Consider the following 13,096-nt stretch of genomic DNA (forward strand, 5'->3'; position numbering starts at 1 on the left):
CTTATTCACCCCTCATTTTTAAAAGACCTTTAAAAAACAGAAAACTGCTTGGGTTGTAGAGCAATCCATGCACAGGAACTAGACCTTTTCTTTATCCTGCTAAATGTGCTGGCTGGTGTGATTTTGAATGTAGATTGCAAAGAACAAAAAAAAAAGTCAATTAATACTGCACTTGTATAAGGGATAACAACTGAACCATTTTAGATGACGCTTCAGGGAGTTTGGAAGGAAATGATCTCAAGACTTGCAATGTTTGTAAGCATAAGATGTTGTGGTTCTTATTACCAAGCAAGAGGGATTCAGTGAATGGATAGGTGAGAACAGGCACAGGCTGCATGCACCAAGCCCTCACAAATAAATATAAAGCAAAGCCCTATGCCACATTTCAAGTTGAGTTGTAAAAACCTGCTTCAACAAGTGGTTTCTCAAATCTGCTTCAATTTTCTGCCTACTTAAAATTCCTCTGAGCAGTATTAATGACTTTTCAAGGTACATTTTGTTACATCCTCCTATATACAATTGTTTAAGCATCTTCATGAATACATCAATGAAGAAGGTGGTATGTGTCACAGAATATCTGTTGTTTAGCTGTAAATTTAGATTTCATCTTCGTTTAAAGCTCTCTTAGGAAGTCTAAAGTGTTATGCTCAGAATACATGCTCTTACCTATGGGAAACCAAGATGAAGACAAGTGTGGCCATATTTCAAGCATAATGAGACTTGCATGGATGCTATGCACCATGTCACAATAGGATCCATGGCGATAGGACCATCAAAGTTTAGAACAGTAGGGCATGATTCAAAATGGTCTGGGACATCCTTCATCCCTTTGCAGAATTAGAATAAGCTGCTGGAGAGAACCCTCCAAAAAAAAATCTAAGAAAAAGAAATCTAAGCCCAGCCTCACACACTGTAAATCCTAGACGTGAGTGGGAAAGAACCAGAAAACTCCACATTGCCCCCACTAATGGATCATGAACTGTGATATGAACAGCAGCTAATATCTGAGCAGCTCAAAGGAAATTTTAAAATCAGATCACAGCAAAATATGTCTGCTGAGCTCCAATCTTATATACCCATCTTTGGTTCAAACAGAATGAAGAAGCGAGGCATGATATAGGAGGAATTATCTCAGCTATGTATTACCTATCACCTCCAGGTATTCTGCATATGTCTCCATGAAAGGTATTTTAAGGACATTGTAAATGATGTATAGAAATTGAAAGGAAAATATGCTCCAGGGGATACTACCCTATATGATGACAATTCCATGACTATCTTCATAGGTGACACAACCTTTGTTAAAGGAGGTGTGCTAGGTCAGGCAAACGTGTCATAGGGGAATGACACATTGATCACACTGGCTATCCCATTTCTTTTGCACACAGTAATAACTGTGCAAACTCCCCATAGCAGTGTGCTAATGCTGACCTTCCTGGCAGCAGCCTGTGAGAGTTATTATGCAGGAAGTCAGGCAATCCTGACATGCCTGGGACCCTGTCAGGAATGCTGGCAGCAGCACGTCTCTTCACTTTGCAGGCTTTTAGACCAAATTAATGTACATGTGAGGGACAGTAGATTGACTTAATAAGAAAGATAAGATTTGAAACACATGCAGTATGTTTTCTGATGCTGGGATATATTTCCTCGAGCTTCTGCTTTCAGTTGTGTCCATGCCCATAGTATCTATATCTACTATCTATTTCCAGCATCTATATCCCTGACTCACAGCAGAAGCAAACCTGTGTGAGGTCTGGAGGGTGTCTATATACTATCCAAGATACTTTTTTACAGTAGATATAATGAATGGTATTAAGCTGACTGAAGTAATGAATCTAAAAACAGAGTCAGGCTATTGTTAAAATAAGGGTTCAGTATATCCCTTTGCTGGTGATGAACAGCATAAAAAAAATTATGATGAATATTTCTCTGCTCCTTGTTCTCCAGTAACAAAATATAGTAATACTTTCCCTGTACCTGGAGATGCTGTTAATCACAGAAGGACTCTGTGAAGTTCACTGAAGAGAACAGATAAGATGCCCTGAATTATGTGGAAAACATACATTTTTATAATGACAACACTATCTTCTTTAAAATCCTATGTTAACTATACTTTAGGCATTTATGCCATTTTCTTTAAGACCATGCTTTTAGATGATGTTTTAATTGGTTGCAGGACATCAGTGTTGCAAAGACCTGCCTTCTGGAATCCAGCATCACCATTGCCTGAATCCCTGCTGGCTGCCAGCTCCTGGGGTCCTCTGCTGCCCAAGCTCTCTTATGATCATCAGGGGAGGTATTTTCAGATGATGTCACCTTGCTTGTGCACCACAAAGGGTTTCGTGCTGAGTCTCCCCTCTGTACCCATGGTTTGGACATTCCCCCATTTTCTGGGGAAGGCATGCCAGTGGCAATTTTAGGCATGTTCACCTGCAGTCTGCTTGGTTTGGTAGATGTGTCCCTTCTTCTCCTGCCCAGTCACTCATTCCTGCAGAGAACCTTGTCTCCAGGACATTAAGCAAAGCTGGGCAGACTTTTTCAAAAGCTGTTTTCATTCTTCTTCAGAACAAATCTCTTTATCTTTTCTTTTTCAAATCCAAGAGTTTAAAACCTTGTGGAAAGGGGACAAAGGGAAATGTTTAGCCTTTTTTTGTTCTTATTGTTTTTTCACTCGGTTTGGGAAACATGGCCATGTGGTTATTCCCAGGATGAAATGTATTCCCCAGTACCCTGTCAGCTGCTGATGGTGTCCGATAGTCCTGTCAGCTCCACAGCTGCTGTTAATAGCCATACCCTGCTTGCTGTGGCACTGCACCCCTGCCTCCTGGGGCAGTGTGTAACCACTGAGCCACATGGCCATGCCTGAGCCCTCTCTCACTCTCCTGATGATAATTAACATGTTGCATTTAAGCAACATGTAAATTGAAGCTACCCTTAGTGCCCCCAAATTTCAGTTTTCTCACGTCTGCTTTGACTTGTTATTCCCCTCCAGGCAAGGAACAGAGTTGTGTCTTTCTCAAACCCTTGCTGATCTAAGCATAGGAGAAAAGACAGAAGCATGTTGCTCCAGCTGGTTTTGTGCATGGCCTGATCCTGGAGAAAATATGGCATAATGGGCCCTGTGGATTGGCATAGGTTTCAGTCAGTTACCTTGGGCTATGGGTCCTAAATCAGGATGTTGCTCCAGACATTGCTCTAAATGTAAAAGCCAAAGGCAGTTTTGAGGAAACTGACTCAAGTTTTCCTCCAAAATTCCAGCAAAAAAAAGTTTATCACTAAAATGACCCCACACAAATAAATACTTATGTAAACTAGATGTTGACCCAATTGGGATCCAGATCCAAATTCAGAGCCACATTTAGACTATGATATATCCCTAGCACTGCAATACAGGGAGTGAACTGTTCCCAAGGATCAAACAATCAATACTCTTCCAGTGTTCTCTTCCCTTTGTTTTCTGATATATCTTCAATTATGTTTTACAAAGCAGACAGGGGTGCAGCAGCCAGGGAGGAGCAAGAGAGTTATTTGAGATGATATGTGTAGCCACCTTCTGGGCAGGCAACTCCCAAAGTGTGAGCAACAGCAAGCTGGACAAAAAGGCTCTGGCTTCAGGGATAAATACAACTACACCTGGTATCTTCCATGGCCTGGAGACACAGGAGAGCCAGGGACAAATTCATTCTGTGCTGTAGATTAAAACAACAACAGGTGGGATTTCTGATGGTGTTTTGGTTAGTTCTCATAAGAGTAAAAATATTCTTTGTTATCCTTGGGCCAATTAACAAAGTGTGAGGAAGTCCTCACTGCCTGCTGTAGAGTAACCTTTTTTTGGCTGCAGAATTGTTCTCTTACTTACCCCCTGCTACAGTGTCTACTTCCCCCTTATCTCACATGTTTTCTGTTTTGTTGTAGCCCACTTGAATAAGGACACTAAAAATAAAGTTTCATCAGCTGTATATGTTCTGAGAGGGCAAGTATACAAAGAGAAGTTTGTTGAGCAAACAGAACAAGACAATAATTTAAGTGCCATGTTCCTCTTAACAATTAATTGATGCTAAGAATGAAAATAAAGTACACATATTGAAACTTGTCCTTCTAGATGCAGCTTTTATTCCCATTTGACTACATTTATTTTACTACTATAACTGTTGGCTCATTTGAGTTACTGTTTCCCACAATCAAATATGTTAGTGTAATAGTAAAGATTTCCAGAAGGACTTTTTTCCCTCTGCTACTTTGGGAAAGGCTCCGTATGTAAACTGCTTTATGACTTCATGCTTAGTACGCACACTAAACATGATACGTTTATTTTATCATTTGTAGCTAAAGAGACATAATTATTTAAGTGGATGTAATTTAGTGTTATGGCATCCCTCAAATTGCAGTCCTGAAATTACTTTAATCTATACTTTGGCTGGGGAAATATCTGAAAAATTGAAAAGCTAAACAAAAACCCTGAAGCCTAGAAAGGAGCTGTTTCTGGGGTTTGCGTAGACGTCCTTGTGACATCTTTTCAGGAAGCAGTCCTACTCTTCCAAGAGTGTTACTATCTATTGAACTATTTATGGACTATTTATCAGTCATCACTGATGGTGGTTCACCACCAGCAGGGTTATGTGTCAAACTAAAAATGGGTTCTCTAGGCACCCACTCACATACTGTGGCTTTTACACCTATGGAAAGAGTGAGGGACTAAGCTGTCCATCCTTTCAGGACATAGAATTCTGAACTTTTGCTGCTTTTAATCTTAACAATAGTCTATTAATTAAAAGTTTTGAATCTTTCCCCATTGTTTCACGCAACTTGTAAAGGCAGCAGCAGCAGCAACAGTTGAGTTGTGTGGAAACAGCAACAGCAAACTACTGTCTTCTGATTTTTAAATATATATTTTGTAAGAAAAACCTCTCTAGATTCAAGCCTGTGCTTTCTAGCAACTAGTCCTGTCTGTGAAAATCAGTCTGAGCTCTTTAAAGAGTGGCTTCATTAAGAATCTGTACTTTATAAACTGGGTGTGGTATCCTGGTTTTTTTAATGACTTAAGCACATTTTGAGCTGTCTAATACTTTTGCTAGAATGGAAATATCAAAGTCAGCTCTTACTATTACCGGAATCTCTTCTATGAAAAGCCATCTCAAATAGAAGTTTGTAATATCTGCATTTAAATAAATTTAGCTTCTTAGTAATTCTCTAATGACTTTGGGCTACCTCCTGTTCCCATTGAAGTCAGCAGGAATGTTGCCATTGACTTCACTGAGCTTGGGATTTGGTTTCCTTTCATCAAAGATTGTTCTAAATGTAGATCCCTGCAGCCTCAGTTAGGTATACATCTCCATCCCAGTTTAGCATGAAATTAAAAGGACTCTTGCAATAAACTAAAGCATTTTACTTCCCTTTGGAACCACCTCCTGCTACCACCCGTTGAGACTAGGAGAGCTGCCCTGATTTTTTGGGTTTATGAGTATGTTTCTTTTTCCACTGTGGATGACTATGTTAACTGCTCCAAAGTTATTCCTCCAAAAACCCAGAAGCTCTGTGGCAGTAGAGCTGGAGTGGTTTGTTCCTAGTCTGTTATTCTGCCTCTAAAACAATCATGAGGGGAAAGTTCCATTTTCTCTCTAGGTACCTGGCACCAATAATAACTAATGTAAGTTGTGGCTTAAAGCAATAAGCAGACCCTATGAATTTAAGTTAAGAGCTCATCTGTGTGAATTTTACCTACAAAAACAAGCTGCTCATAGATAAATCTTCTGTCAATTTTTATAGTCCTGGAATAGTGGTAATTTTTTCTTACTTTTATTCTGTTTTGATATCTACCAAAAGAGATAATCAAACTTTTGCTCAGACAGTGAAATAGCAGTTAAAAGAACTGGAGTCAAAAATCTCTGTTTTCATCAGGGCAGCTTTGCCCAATGCTACTATTTCTGTTGTTGCAGAAGGTACTAATTAATCTAGCTCTCAAATTATATTTTGTACCAAGTTTGGAAAGAGGGATAGAACCTTAAAGAAGTCTGTTTATTCAATTAATGACAAGGAGGAAAGAAAGTTGACTCAAAGCTAGTGAAAAATGTTGTGAACAGTAAAAGGGAACAAGAAGAAAGCAACTGTATAAACTGATCTTCAAAATGGGAACACACAGACAAGGTAAACCAATCAACCAGAGCAGAATGAAAGCATCTGGAAAGGAACCTTAATTAAACTGCTGCCTTCTGCAGCAGTTATTCTAGAACACACCATCCCATCCTGTCTGCATACGTGTTCTTGAGGGCTTTTACTATGATCAACAAAAATCCCTTAGCTTTGTAGGAGACTCATATCCAAACAGCTCCTTTAAATTCCATGGCCTAGTGGACTGAAAATAGGTTTTAAAGGAGCAAAGTTTTAGTTAGAAAAAGTGTTCCTGACTTTTAGTTAGAATTATTGTTCACGCAGTATGCAGCATGTCAGCAGCCTGACCAAAACCTACTGAAACAGAAATAGTTTTCTATTTATTGCACTCATCTGTGAATAAGACATCCAGAGGACTCAGAATTTAAATGTCCAAACTCTGAGGATGCCTACCTCTCCCACAGGGACTTATTGAAACAAAAGCATGCTACTATCACTGGCATGCTAATATGTTTGAGTTATTACCAAAGGTGTTTGATTGAGTGTTTGTATGTGTGTCTGTAGTAGGTGTTTTTAATGCCTGCAGGAGAGGAGTGAGTAGTGACTTTTAACAGGGACACAAGTCTCCATGGGAACCTAACAAACATGGTTGCACAACAGTGATTCTTGCATTTCTAGGTGTGTATCTGTTTCTTGGTCCATTTCTGTCATCCTATCACCTGGATTATACATTCAGTTGCACTGTTAGCATCATTACTGGCCCACTTTTCTGTCTGATTTTTTCATTTTATCTAATTATTATCTACTCCTATCCCCTATGATAAAATATTTCTATATATTCTAGGTTTGTGCTTTTATTGCTTATATTTCTGTGAATCATTTTGCCCTAAAATGTGTTTACAATGTCTTCAGTGATCTCTTAAAGAAAATGTGAAGAGCAGACTTCATCCACTGTTACATTTGCTCAAATGTTATTGGTCCATTGAAATTGCTTAGAAATTGTTTTGATGATGTAAAATAAAGATGGGAACACAATGCATACTGAGAGGTCAGGGAACAGTTCAGGGATGGTAACTCATGGAGATGTTCTGGAAAGTGTTCTGTGCTTTAATATAAGATAGGTTATTTTCTTTGTCCTTTCTGATTTATTGAACCAATGTGTGTTGTTCTGCAGGTGTGAGGTGACTGCTCATTGTGTTTGAAACTCAGTTTTACTCAGAAATTGCTTACCACTGTCACTTGTGGCAAGCACACCTGTGAGTTATGGAGCAGCGTTCTCCACTCCTTTGAGCACAGTTTAAAATGTTGTTCATGGTGCTCAGCAGAAGACAAAGCAGTTCTGTAAGTGTTTTAGCCAGAGGACAGTCTGCAATCACTTCATTCCTGCTGAGGAGTAGTTTCTCAAATGAAAATGTCATTGAAGACAGCAAGAGTGTTAAGTCATTTACTTGTGTGAATAATTTATTACAACATTTTTTGTTCTGATTTGGCTTTTTTCTTACATATGATCCATGTGTATGAAATAACAGTTTTACATTTTGCATTAAGAAGCTGAACCTGCAGAGATAATGAGGTGTGTGGAGGGGTTTCCAAGCACTTGTGAATTTATCTAAAAATTACTGAGCTAGCTACAAAGATCTTCCCAAAAGCCTACATCTACAGACCTATTTCTTCAGAGTGCAGTCAGAACTGTCAATAGCATGATTGGCAAAAATGAACTCCAGTCATTAAAGTAAGTAGCTAAGCCACCAAGCACCCACAGAAGATGAGCTCATTGAGTCAGAAGATGCCACTTTAATGAAGTAGTTTTAAGATCAAAATTGTATTTTGAGACAGATTAGATGACTATCTGCTAAACTACCATGGCTGTATTTAGGTTGGCTACTCGTCCAAATTATGTGAGCATAAAGACCTCTAATGTACCATATATGTCTATCTCTAGCACTGTACATACATACCACAGCTATGAATATATGTACCATCATGGAATTGAAACAATAGGGGAGCTAATTCTTAGCTGTATTTAGCATTTTAGCTCCACTGAATGTAAAGTCTGATGATGGTTTTCCTCCAGGGAACATCTTGCCCTGTCTGAATTTAGACTTCAGTAACTGCATGCACCAGTACTGGGAAGGTCCAGCCACACTCCTGGTGTGTGCTCTCGGTCCAGGAAGCCTCAGCTGAGGCGTAGCCATGCTCTGGCTGGACCATGAAGAGATCTCTTTGCTCAAGCACTCTCGGCAGTTTAGCATGGCACCAAGTACACATGAGGCTGTTCAGGGGCAGGCAGGTGTGAAGAACAGCAGTCTGATGATCCCCATGGACTTTCCAGCAAACAGCCATCAGCACAGAGGCCGTCACTTCACACTTCAGCATTGCGTTTTTTTAATCCAGTCTCTAATCCATTTATTTTATGAAGTGAAACATTCCAAAATTACAAAAGGTTTTGTATTTTGTGAACATGTGTGAGCCGGCTGGGAAGCTTTGTGAATTCTTCATACCTTTCTCTATAGCTAACTCTTGGGTCCATCTTCACAGCTGATTAACCTGCATTTCACACACCTCTTTAAAACTTCAATTTCAGGTTACTTTCTGAGATAAGTGATACCAATGCAAATGGGTTTTCTTAGAAGGATTTGCAATAGAAATGTTAAAGCATGAGGGTAAAGACAGGGAAAAAACACTCTTAAACGTGTGCCAAGTACTAACTCACAGAAGCCGAGCAAGTTTTCATAAAGAATGTTGACCCTGGCAGCAGGGTGGTGATTTTTCTCACTGCTAGTATTACTGAAAAGTCCATAAAGTAGCAAGAACAATTAAATAAATACAGTGGCAATGGTGCTAACCAGGATAGGTAGTGATAGCCATTGTTACCATGCTTATTGTGTTACATTGGCTTAGCCAAGAAAAACCTTATCTGATTAAAACAATAGTTCCCAAAATGCACTCCTTTTAGAGAAATTGATTTTATTCTACATGGAATTCCAAAATAAATATAACACAATATTTTAAATTTACTTATGCAAATCTATCAGGATGCTCCAGCCAAGCAATAACCCAAATCAAGATAACCTTGGCTAGTATGTTGCCCTTTAGCTATGAAGCTGTTGTGAGTTCCATTTCTGGTATGGCTTCATGTATGCGAGTGCAGCGTGGCTGAAGCCTCTCTCTTTGAGTTGTCTTTTTTTACAAAAGAGCTGGCAAGAATGTTTATCACCATAAGGAGTACATTCCATGAGTGATGGATTTCTGTTACGAAGCTATGATTTTGAAAAGGATCACTACCTCCCATTGAACAGGCCCCAGAATTTATGTACTTTCTTTGGCCGACATTTGAATCTGGCTTTGGAGCCAAATATGAGAAGCAAAGCTTGCAGGAAGATTTTCTTTCTTTTCATGGTTTCTTAAGCATATGCACTTACTGCACAGAGGAAAACACATGAAGTTTTTTTCATTTGACAGCTTTCATCCCTTTAGATGCCTTTCCTGACCTTTCTTCACTATCTGTACTCCCTTCACACACCTTCTAAGCATCTTAGGATGTCACATAGTAAAATAAATGTATTTTATTTGATACAGAGAAATAGCTCATGTTCTTTTTTCATCTGAATAATGTGAAAACCTAAGATCCAAACACCCTTCTTTCCTAATCTGCCTCAGCCTCTCTGAAAATACTAAAATATTCTTATTGTGAGATTAAACATTCACATAGACATCTCAAAGTTTCAGACTACCACTGGTACAGGAAAATGTGTTAATCAATTCTTTCATTTCTTCTCCAATCAAAGTTCAGTTCCAAATGCAAGTTAAAGAGCTTTGGAGAAACTTTATCCTGTATCTCACCAGAAGTATCCTTACTTATTTCAAAAGCTGGAATGGACTAAGTCTTTCCTACTTCACTGTAGTGGAAGTTTCCTTAATTTACTAATTTTGATATTCTCTGTACTTTTATAAGAATCCCTGGAGGTCCATCAACCCCTTTAAAAGACAGAAAGAATAAATTGAAAGTAGCCTTTAATCTTTAAAAATATTGAAGTTAACTTAAAAATGCAAATTAAAGTTTCAAATTCACCCACAGTGTCTTGAGTCCATTTCTTGAGTTATACTTTTTTTATATGACATCTGGAAACACAGTGCAAATTTCATGAAGTTTGTAGTTTCAATATTATGTTTATCCCATTTACTTAAATCTGTTTTATGTATTTCTTCACTGTTCACTTGAATGAAAAGTACTTTTTTCCTAGGACACTAAAAATGAGTCAGAATTTTAGCAGTAGTTAAGGAATCTGCGAGATGGTTTCAGCATCTCCAAAGCCAGCCCAGCAGAGGAGTTTCAAAACTGGTACTTGAAACTTTTCTAGATTAGACATACCCCAGAGGGCAGTAGGATGGTCTGCTCTTCCTCAAGGACCCCTCATCTGTTAAACATGCCCTATGGGTTACTGAGCAGGGATGCAACTGCTGCTTTGGGACCTAGAAAGGTGATTATATTAAAAGTCAAAGTGCAACAGGAAGTAAAATATGCTAGGTTATTAGAACTAGAGCTGGGATGTTTCTGGTTCACATCAGAGAAAATGCCCTAGGAAGGAGCTATGCCCAGCAAACCTTCAGGCTGGTCCAAGAAAACTTCATTTATACAAAGAGTTCAGTGCCTTCAAATTCTTTCCCATGCAAGCAGTAGATCAAAGTCTTTGCTGCTTTACTGCACAACACAGTGGCCAGGCTCTTGACACAGGCCAAGTCAAAGAAATTTTGGGTGGGATCTAATGTAAGGTCATGCCCCTTGTCTAGCTGGAAAAGCATTGGCTTCTTCAGGAGGACTGTGGAAAGAAATTTTGTGAGGTCCGCAGCTCTCTTAAACATGCATCTGCCTGGCTCACATTTAGGCACTGGATGCTGATGGGGGCTTCATCACACTGTTCCCTGTGACAGGACACAGCTTGTCTGCTCATGCCAACTTTCTGTGCTTCAGGTTGAACTCCCTCACACCAGTTGTGTGATGCAGAGGTGGAGGAGGATCAGTGATGGTCCTATCCAACTTCCCCAGCAGGGTTCATCTTGGCTTTCCCTGTATTCCCAGTCAGTGCCTGGACTCCTCCCATGCTGGGGTGAGAGACTGGGTTGTTCAGAAGCACACTGACCCTTCAGTACTGGGCACCCTCACAGGGTGACACCACAGTACTACAGGCAATAAGCTCCTTTGGCTAAAAAACTGGGGTGTGACTTTAATGTCAAAGGAAATTGCAACCTTCTACTCTGTGTTTGTGTTTTCAGTAGTGAGAGGAAAATAAAGCACTGGCAGCAGCTCTGAGCAGGCCAAGGAGGTGGGCTCTTGAGACTGATCAGAGATGGAATGAAGAGATGGCAACTTTAAAGAAAGGAAGGATCAATTTCAATTGAAATGTCCACTGCCTATGATGAACAGAAATGTTTTTTTCACAGCATCCTCTTTTAATAGTGAAACCTTCAGATTTATTAACTAATAATCCTATAAGACAGTGATCAATTAAATAATATAATAAAAAGAATGTAAAATTTTATTAGTTTTCAGTTGGATACAGCTTTTACAGTCAGGGCTACAGAGATATAAATTGTCAAGTGAAATGATTTCTCTTCAACATCTGTTTCATTTAAGGGATTCCTTTGCTTAAAGTGGGTCTCTAGAATGATTCTAGCATATCTAGTATCAACAGGGAAAGGAAGGTTATTGTTACCTCCAAATTTAGCCAGATGCACGAGTGAGGTTGCTGCAGCAACATCCAACAAAAGTGGACCCCAGAGCTGGAAATGTACTTTTCTTACCTGAATTGCTGGGGAAAATGTAAAACTGCAATGCTGTATAAGCTTGCATTTCCATCTCTTTCTATGTATTACATTCATAATGTTTTATGTCACCACTTTAGCTGGCAATAATGAAAAGGCTTTTCTCAGTTTCCTCTGCATTAGACAGTTGATCACAAGTGATATCCTGGATACTGAAGATAAATATTTTAAATGAACTCTTCAGTATATGCTTGGTGCTTTGCTCTACAAGATATTTTCCATACTACAAAGAAAACAGTGAGGAACATTAAGTGGGAATATCACAGCAATACCCCAGGGTTAGGCAATTATTTCTGTTTTTCTCACAGTTTTAACATCTATCTCTGACCACTGTGAATTCTAGTGTAAACTCAAGGAGTTGTGAGATGCGCTCTTCAGGCGTTTAAAGAAAAATAATACTGAAATCAAATCAGTTACATCAAATCACCTCTCAACTTCCTCTCAGGCTAAGGTGAGTGAGAGTAGAGTCACACTGACTACCCTGAAAAGATTTGAGGTCATCCACTACTAATGTACCTTGGTCCTACAGCTTCACTGGGGGAAGAAATGGAAAAGAGTGTTGCAGAAACATTGGGTCTTGCTATGGATTGAGCTCTGAGTCTTATCTTGCATCTGTATAAACTGAGTAAGCAACAAGCTGTAATCTACTTGCATTCACACAGTGCTTACTGTTACTACCTGTTCACCTTCTGTTTGAGTGTTAGGACAAAAGAAGGCATTAGTTACAATAGCAAAATAACCTAAATCCAGCAAAAACTCAGAGGATGAATGAAAATCAGTGATGCCCATGACTGCTCTTGAACAACTTGAAAAGAGGAGGATTTGCAGTAAAGTGAACAAGATAAATTGCACTTGAAGAGGACTTGTGGCAACCTGGGGTGCAGGAGCTAAGATTAAGGCTGAAGGCTTTATGAGAGAAAACTTGGAGAATACCAGGGTTCAATAGTTAAAGAAGCGGGGATGTATGACAGCTGATGGCTGTCAGCCCTGCGTCCCTTCCTTCCTAAGGGCATTCCTTGCTTAGGGGAGATTTTAATCTTTCACTCTCTGTTCTATCAGGTTATGCAAAGTGTGAAAGGTCCATGCTCAACTTCTTACTGAGACATACATCAATATTCCTGTCCTTTTTGTGTGGGGAAGGGAAGGGAAGGGAAGGGAAGGGAAG

General features: G+C 39.3%; 1 long non-coding RNA gene across 1 annotated transcript; it reads left to right on the top strand.

Moving 5' to 3' along the window:
* The first annotated feature begins 825 nt into the window (after nt 1–825).
* LOC128794729 (uncharacterized) lies at nt 826–4,063 on the top strand. The gene is made up of 5 exons (XR_008433244.1): nt 826–925; nt 1,096–1,185; nt 2,177–2,296; nt 3,491–3,711; nt 3,916–4,063. It is a non-coding gene; the product is annotated as an uncharacterized LOC128794729 (long non-coding RNA).
* The last annotated feature ends 9,033 nt before the right edge of the window (nt 4,064–13,096 follow it).

This window comes from Vidua chalybeata, chromosome 1 (genome assembly GCF_026979565.1).
Source record: "Vidua chalybeata isolate OUT-0048 chromosome 1, bVidCha1 merged haplotype, whole genome shotgun sequence".
Taxonomy (NCBI): domain Eukaryota; kingdom Metazoa; phylum Chordata; class Aves; order Passeriformes; family Viduidae; genus Vidua; species Vidua chalybeata.